Source organism: Protopterus annectens, chromosome 3.part1 (genome assembly GCF_019279795.1).
Source record: "Protopterus annectens isolate FY-2018-M chromosome 3.part1, PAN1.0, whole genome shotgun sequence".
In the NCBI taxonomy this organism is placed as follows: Eukaryota; Metazoa; Chordata; order Ceratodontiformes; family Protopteridae; genus Protopterus; species Protopterus annectens.
The window spans coordinates 419,569,536-419,577,961 of NC_056732.1; positions in this window are offsets into that span (position 1 = coordinate 419,569,536).

Here is an 8,426-nt window from a genome sequence, read left to right on the forward strand (position 1 = left end):
ATATATATATATATATATATATATATATATATATATATATATATATACACATATGTAGATATATGTATACATGTACATACACATATATATGCATATATGTATTTAAATACATCTGTATATTGCTTTACATAGATATATATTCATATATAGATCTATCTGTATATATATATATATATATATATATATATATATATATATATATATATATATATATATATATATGTATGTGTATATATATATATATATATATATATATATATATATATATATATATATATATATATATATATGTATATATATATGTATATATATATATATAAATAAAATATATATATGTGTGTATGTATATACTATATTTCTATATATGTATGTATGTAAACATATGTCTATATGTATATTATATATATATATATATATATATATATATATATATATATATATATATATATATATATATATATATTAAAGACACTTTTGTAGTTATTATATATATATATATATATATATATATATATATATATATCTATATATATATATATATATATATATGTGTGCGTGTGTGTGTGTGTGTGTGTGTGTGTGTGTGTGTGTGTGTGTGTGTGTGTGTGTGTGTGCATAACACATGTCCATAACATGTAGTGGAGTCATACCTCAGCGCCAATAGTCACAACCTCTTAGTGCAAGGGGATGTCATATAATTATTGCAGGTATAAATGTAGAATGGTGCTACTGTAACAGGGGTTGTCTTAACAGAAATGTTGTGTGGGAAGTCACATCTGATACTGACATGTACCCCATCAGTTACTGATAGACACCATAAGATCATCCTAGTTCAGTACCACACAAATCACTGTAATGATCCTGTGGACTACAGCAGAGATATGACCAATAAATGTGGACAGTCTGACACACTCTGGTCAGTCCAGACATATACACAGAACCCCTTAGTGCAAGATGTGTGGCCCAAGCCTGACAAAGTGGATGTTTACAGCCATGTAAATGGGGATATCATGAAAATACTGGAATAGATACGCTCACACAGTTTATGCATTCACACACTCCTGTTTGTCCTGACACATAATAGCTGGAGGAGCATAGGTCACAAGCCCACGTACTACCCACTGGTTAGTGACATACATCAGTACAGCATCCCACTGCTTTGTCAGAAATACACAACAGTTATGGTGACCCGGCAACTGTACATCTGACAAATATCTAGACATAACATCACAATTGGTAAATACACTGAGCTGCTAGGCATGTCACAAAGCACAGTGCAAACTACAGACAGACTGCCACTACACTTGCCTTCATTTCTTATGGGGAATACAAATGTACTTGCAAATATAGCAGGCTCTACAGGCATGTAACAGCATGAGTAACAGACACCTATGTGAAAATGCATACCCACAACCAATCTGAACACAGCCACAGTCACATATGGTAAGTGAATTAATATATGGACTGTGTGAACAACACCATCCTCATATGTGCCACTCACACACTAACCATACATATACTGGGCCAATATACAGTGTATTCCAATGCGTGACTGTGGTATGGGACATGTGTCGGTCTGGCCCTACAAACATGTATGCCGATAAGGTACCATACACTGGAGCAGCATGGAACATCAGACAGAACAGGACCAAGAACAACGACATCTACCACAGTCTGTACACAGGCCAAGGTACATTTTCACAATACACAGTCTGTCAACAATCACCATAAGTACACAGACCTCACTACTGTACATACTACAACAGAATCTCCAGGTTTTGTCCTCAAATATAATGCCTACTATACATAACATGTCTAGCAGTCTGGTATCTCACTGGCTTGTTATCAGGTATGATGTCAGTAAATAATGATGTACTAAACATATGCACCTCTTACTGCATTACATATGTACAAAGGTTGACAGACATGTAGCTGGAGGCACAACCACAGAGCCAATATTGACATGTTGCTGTGATAAACCCATACATTTACTGGTGTAATAGGGTTTGTTGTGACATATGTCTTCTGAGGGATATGAAGTCAGTAACTCACATAGATGTCACTATGTACTGACTGCAATCCTCAGAATATGCTACTGCATGTCTAAAGATAGGAAATGTGTGGGTAACACAACACATGTAAGACTCCACACACTGGCCAGTCTGCAGATAGCCCTACAGGTGAGAGTTTCCTCAACCACATGACACTGTCATAACAGATATTAACTCATGTAGAACAACCATAGCCACACAAATCCTGTTAAACGAGCATTACTTCAAATCTAGAAGAGCAATACTTACATTCAGTCCCCATGTCTGAAACATCCCCTCCTGTTTGTTGGCCTGTCTCTACAGTCTACGTTGAAAGAGGTATATCCAGCTACCCTCTGTAATGCTGTTTGTCAAACACCCACACGAATTCCTGCTTACAGTGATGGAAAAGGGCCAACACCCACATGAAGTGCTTAGTTGTAGGAGTGTGTTACCATGCAATTAGCTATAGGAATGATACCATAGCTGTTCTACGTGCAATTAGTTTGTGGGGAACTGCAATTCATGCACAGGCCATCAGCTGATCATGAGCATCACAACTCAAGCTACTGCCTATGCAAAACAGAAGTACTTTTCCACATCCACCAGAGAGGGAGAGATAGAGAGAGGCAGAGACAAAGTAAGAAAGAAAGGGAGTAGGAGAGTAAGAGCCAAGCATGTTTGTTTATGATCCATGGGTGGAGAGTGGTATCTCGGCATTATGATGGTTGCCTATATTGTGTACTAATCCATACTGTCACATGGCAATTGCACATGGTTGTACACATATATGGCTGAGGATTCCCAGACTAGCAGACCTCTTTTGCCACCTTGCAAAACAAGTGGCAGCATTACATCAACCTACTTCCTTATAGCTGCTTGTGTGCACCAGGCTTTTTCAGTTTCAAGAATGTAAATGCCTGAAACACATTCAGTCTTATCTTTCTTGCCCTTACTAATGATTAGAGGTGGGGTTTTCTTTCCATCTAGATGAATTGCCAAAATACAGGTAATACGTGCACTCTCGTAACCAGTGGAGGGAATGTAGATTGACGAGACACCCCTCTGATCAATTGTTGTTTGAGATCCTTGGCCCATAAACACTGCAGTTTCATCCATAGCAATCATGTTGGAGAGTTGGTATTTAGAAAAGTCAATGTCATCAACAAAGGACTTGAACGCAAGTGCACGTTTAATAATGTCAGTATCTTCCAGCTTGAACAGTGTTGTTGATCTTCTTAGAGACATATTATGGGAAGAAATATCCAGGGAATTGTTATGGCTAGGCTTGTATAGGCCCTAGGGCCAATAGCCTAGTACCAACCTATAAACCTATATCTCTGAAGAAAGCCATTCAGCCAATGTTGTGATGCTTTGAATTCTTCTGGGGATATTTCTAACTGTGGTGCCATTTCAAGGGCAAATGCTTGGATATCAGCCCTGTGCACAACCAAAGCCTTTGCTCTCCTGTTAGCAATCCATTCACAGATGATGTCTTCCAACTTAGGAAATAATGTTTGCTGACCTGATCCACACTTGCACTTCTTAGCTTTTCCCTCATCGGCCTGTTGACTGAGGTTATCGTACACTGCATGCCATTTTTGAACCATTCGGAGATCTAACTTCTTCTCTTTGCAGAAAGCCATCAGATTCTTTCCCCGGAAGTCCACCATGATTCCTTTCTTTTACTTGATGGAATAGCTCTTTCTTTTTGCACTCATCTTGTCTGGGGGGGGTTAATTGAAGACTTATGAGACCTGAGTGACAACACAAAATGGCAACGCTTAAGAAAATTGACTGATCAAATTAGCCTGCCAGTGTTTATGGGCCAAGGATCTCAACCGTCAAGTGAGTGATGGCTAGGGTTACAGTAAGAATCGCAGAGGACTCCCAGGGAAAGAATCTTACAACTTTCTGCAAAGAGAAGTTGGGTGTCCAAATAATCCAAAATTGGTGAGAAGAGTATGATAACCTCAGTCAACAGGTGTCAATAATATTATTTTATAATTCAACATGTCCATCGTGTGTTGATGATCTTAACTGAGGCTTATTTTTGGGGTAGAGCTTAAATTATGACCACCCTGGAAAACCATGCTAGGCCTTATTCTCTGGTTAGGTCTTATTTACAAAGAAATATGGTATGTAACCCGGGAAAAGAGCTCTCGCACCAGGTTAGAAATGGAAGCCATGAGGGGGTCACTCCCAATGAAAGTTCTTAAGACGGCATCCACGAAATATCACAAAGTCCCAGGAGGTGCTCTGGACGGGAGAGCAGGGGCATATGGAAGTCTGGATGAGGGTCTGGCTGAGGCCTCGTTGCCCAGCAGAGTTCCACGAGGCCATAAAAGATTGAATGGAAGCTCCCCTGAGAAGCTCTGAGGGCAAGGTTGACGCCTTACAATTTGGCAGCCTCTAGGAGTTATGTAACCTGGGAAGAGAGCTCTCCTGCCTGGGAAGAATTGGAAGCCATGACAGGGTCCCTCTCGATGGAAGTCCTTAAGGGAGAGAGGTGGAAAATGGCTGGGCTGGGAGAGCTGCCACCTGGGGGAGAGGTTCTAGACCACAGCCCCCTCCAGGATGGAAGTCCGGAAGGGGGATAGAGGCAGAAAGCGGCTGGGCAGGGAGCGCTCCCTCCTATGTGGTAGGGTCCGGATCATGCCCCCCAGTGTGACAGAAGTCCCCAAAGGAGCATTTGTTGGAAGGCTGTGGGGCCAAGAGTGCTCCTGCCAGTCAGGGGGAAGGCATCTGACATTGCCCGGTACCCGATGGCATCCCCGAAATGTCGCAAAGTCCCAAGAATGGCTCTGGACCAGAAAGGATGGGGACGTGGAAGTCCCGATGAGACCATGCCTGCCCCTCAGCAACCGAGGGGAGCTCTGCAAGGGCAGCCTGCATTGGAGGGAGGTCCTCCTGAGAGGATCCAAGGGCATGGGGACATGGCATGGTTTGGCAACCTGCAGGGGATATATGGGAGACGGGGACTGTGGTGCTCTTGACCTGAAAGGAGGGGGACGTGGAAGTCCCGATAAGAGCATGTCTGCCCCTTGGCAGCCAAGGAGAGCTTCGCGTGGGTGGCCTAGATTGGAGGGAAGTCCCCCTGAGAGGCTTTGAGGGCACAGTGACACGGCATGGTTTGGCAGCCTGCAGGGGATAATGCGAGAGAGGGGGGACTGTGGTGCTCTGGACCTGAAAGGAGGGGGATGTGGAAGACCCGATGAGAGCATGCCTGCCCCTTGCTGGCTGAGGGGAGCTCTGCGAGGGCAGCCTGCATCAGAGGGAGGTCACCCTGAGAGGGTACGAGGGCATGGGGACACGGCATGACTTGGCAGCCTCCAGGAGATATTCAACCCAGGAAAAGATTGCTCCCACCCATGTAGAAGTGGAAGTCCAGAGGGGGAATACGTCCCAGTGGAAGTCCGGAAGGGGGAGAAAGGTGGAAGGTGGCCGGGCAGGGATCACTCCCTCCTGGGTGAGATGGTCTGGATCGCTCCCTCTGTGGGACGGAAGTCCTCAAGGGAGCATCTGGCAGAAGGCTGCGGGGTCAGGAGTAATCCTGCCCGGTTGAACAGGGTCAGGCAGAGCCACCCATGATGGAAGTCCTCAAGGGAGCATCTGGCAGAATGCTACAAGGCAAGAAGTGCTCCTGCCAGGCAGGGGGAAGGTGTCTGACCTCACCTGGTACCCAACAGTGTCCCTGAAATGTCACAAAGTCCCCAGAAAGGCTCTGGACCTGAAAGGAGGGGGATATGGAAGTCCCGATGAAAGCGTGAGTGCCTCTTGGCGGCTGAGGGGAGTTCCGTGAGGGCAGCTGGGATAGGAGGGAGGTCCCCCTGAGTGGCTTCAAGGCCATGGGGACATAGCATGGCTTGGCAGGCTGCAGGGGATATGCAGGAGATGGGAACTGTGGTGCTCTGGACATGAAAGGAGGGGGACGTGGAAGTCCCGATGAGAGCATATCTGCTCCTTAGTGGCCAAGGGGAGTTCTGCGAGGGTGGCCTGGATTGGAGAGAGGTCCCCTGAGAGGCTCTGAGGGAATGGTGACATGGCATGGTTTGGCAGCCTGCAGGGGATATGCGGGAGATGGGCACTGTGGTGCTCTGGACCTGAAAAAAGGGGGATGTGGAAGTTCCAATGAGAGCATGCCTGCCCCTTTGCAGCTGATGGGAGCTCCACAAGGGTAGCCTGGATTGGAGGAAGGTCCCCGTGAGAGGCTTTGAGGGCATGGTGACACGGCACGGCTTGGCAGCCTGCAGGGGACATGGAGGTGGTGCGGTCTCTGAGGTGAACCTTTGGCTGCAGCCAGGTAAAGAGGTCTTTCTGCAGGGTCAAAGGGGAGGGTTGCCATGGTAGGCCCTTATGGAAGTCCTTAAGGGAGCTTTGTGCAGAGGCCTGCAGGCCCGAAGAGCTCCTGGCCAGGCAGTGGCATCCGACCCTGCCCTGTTCTCAAAGGCATTCTCAAAAAATCGCAAAGTCCCCAGAGTAGCCCTGGATCAGAAAGGAGGTGGACTTGGAAGTCCATAGAAGAGCATACCTGCTCCTCCATGGCTGAGGGGAGTTCCGCAGGGGAGGTCGCACCCTGCAGGTTTGCTCCCCCAATCGCCCAGTGGGCATGCGTGATCCAGCATGATTTGACAGCCTCCAGGAGTTAAGGGATGATGGGGTGTCTCATAGTGCAAGTCCAGGTTCCAGCCCCAGAGGAGAATGTCCTGCCAGGTGTCTGCGTGGGGTCAAGATGCCCTCACAGGTCTGTTCCTCTCGGCTGGAAGTCCGTATGAGAGCGTATCTGCCCCTCAGCGGCCAAGGGGAGATCTGCAGGCCTGGTCGCACCCTGCAGGTTTGCTCCCCTGATCACCTGGCGGGCATGCATGATCCAGCATAATTTGGCAGCCTCCAGGAGATAAGAGATGACAGGGCATCTCATCAGAGTGTGAGTCTGGGTCCCAGCCCTGGGAGAGAATGTCCTACCAGGTGTCTGCGTGGGGTCAAGGCACCCTCATCGGCCTCTTCCTCCCGTTCGGAAGTCCATATGAGAGTGGAACTGCCGCTCAGAGGCCGAGGAGAGTTCTGTGGGGCCAGTCGCACCCTGCAGGTTTTCTCCCCTGATAGCCTGGCAGGCAAGCTCGATCCTACACAATTTGGCAACCTCCAGGAATTAAGGGACAATGGAGGATCTCATCAGATTGTTAGTCCGGGTCCCATCCCTGGGGAAGAACATCCTGCCAGGTGTCTGTGTGGGGTCGAGGCACCCTCTCGGGCCTCTTACTCCCAGTCAGAAGTCTGTATGAGAGCAGATCTGCCCCTCAGTTACCAAGGGGAGTTCTGCAGGGCCAGTAACACCCTGCAGGGTTGCTCCCCTGATGGTCTGGTGGGCACACATGATCCAGCATGATTTGGCAGCCTCCAGGAGTTAAGGGACGATGGGACGTCTCATCAGATTGCGAGTCCGGGTCCCAGCCCCAGGGGAGAATGTCCTGCCAGGTGTCTGCGTGGGGTTGAGGCACCATCACAGGCCTCTTCTTCCCTGCCTGAAGTCCATATGAGAATGGATCTGCCCCTCAGTGGCCAAGGGGAGTTCTGCATGGCTGGATGCACCCTGCAGGGTTGCTCCCCTGATGGCCTGGTGGGCATGCGTGATCCAGCATGATTTGGCAGCCTCCAGGAGTTAAGGGACGATCGGGTGTCTCATCAGATTGCGAGTCCGGGTCCCAGCCCCAGGGGAGAATGTCCTGCCAGGTGTCTGCGTGGGGTTGAGGTGCCATCACAGGCCTCTTCTTCCCTGCCTGAAGTCCATATGAGAATGGATCTGCCCCTCAGTGGCCAAGGGGAGTTCTGCATGGCTGGATGCACCCTGCAGGGTTGCTCCCCTGATCACCTGGCGGGCATGCATGATCCGGCATAATTTGGCAGCCTTCAGGAGATAAGAGATGACAGGGCATCTCATCAAAGTGTGAGTCTGGGTCCCAGCCCTGGGAGAGAATGTCCTACCAGGTGTCTGCGTGGGGTCAAGGCACCCTCATCGGCCTCTTCCTCCCATTCAGAAGTCCATATGAGAGTGGAACTGCCGCTCAGAGGCCGAGGAGAGTTCTGTGGGGCCAGTCGCACCCTGCAGGTTTTCTCCCCTGATAGCCTGGCAGGCAAGCTCGATCCTGCACAATTTGGCAACCTCCAGGAATTAAGGGACGATGGAGGATCTCATCAGATTGTTAGTCTGGGTCCCATCCCTGGGGAAGAACATCCTGCCAGGTGTCTGTGTGGGGTCGAGGCACTCTCTCGGGCCTCTTACTCCCGGCCGGAAGTCTGTATGAGAGCAGATCTGCCCCTCAGTGACCAAGGGGAGTTCTGCAGGGCCAGTAACACCCTGCAGGGTTGCTCCCCTGATGGTCTGGTGGGCACGCA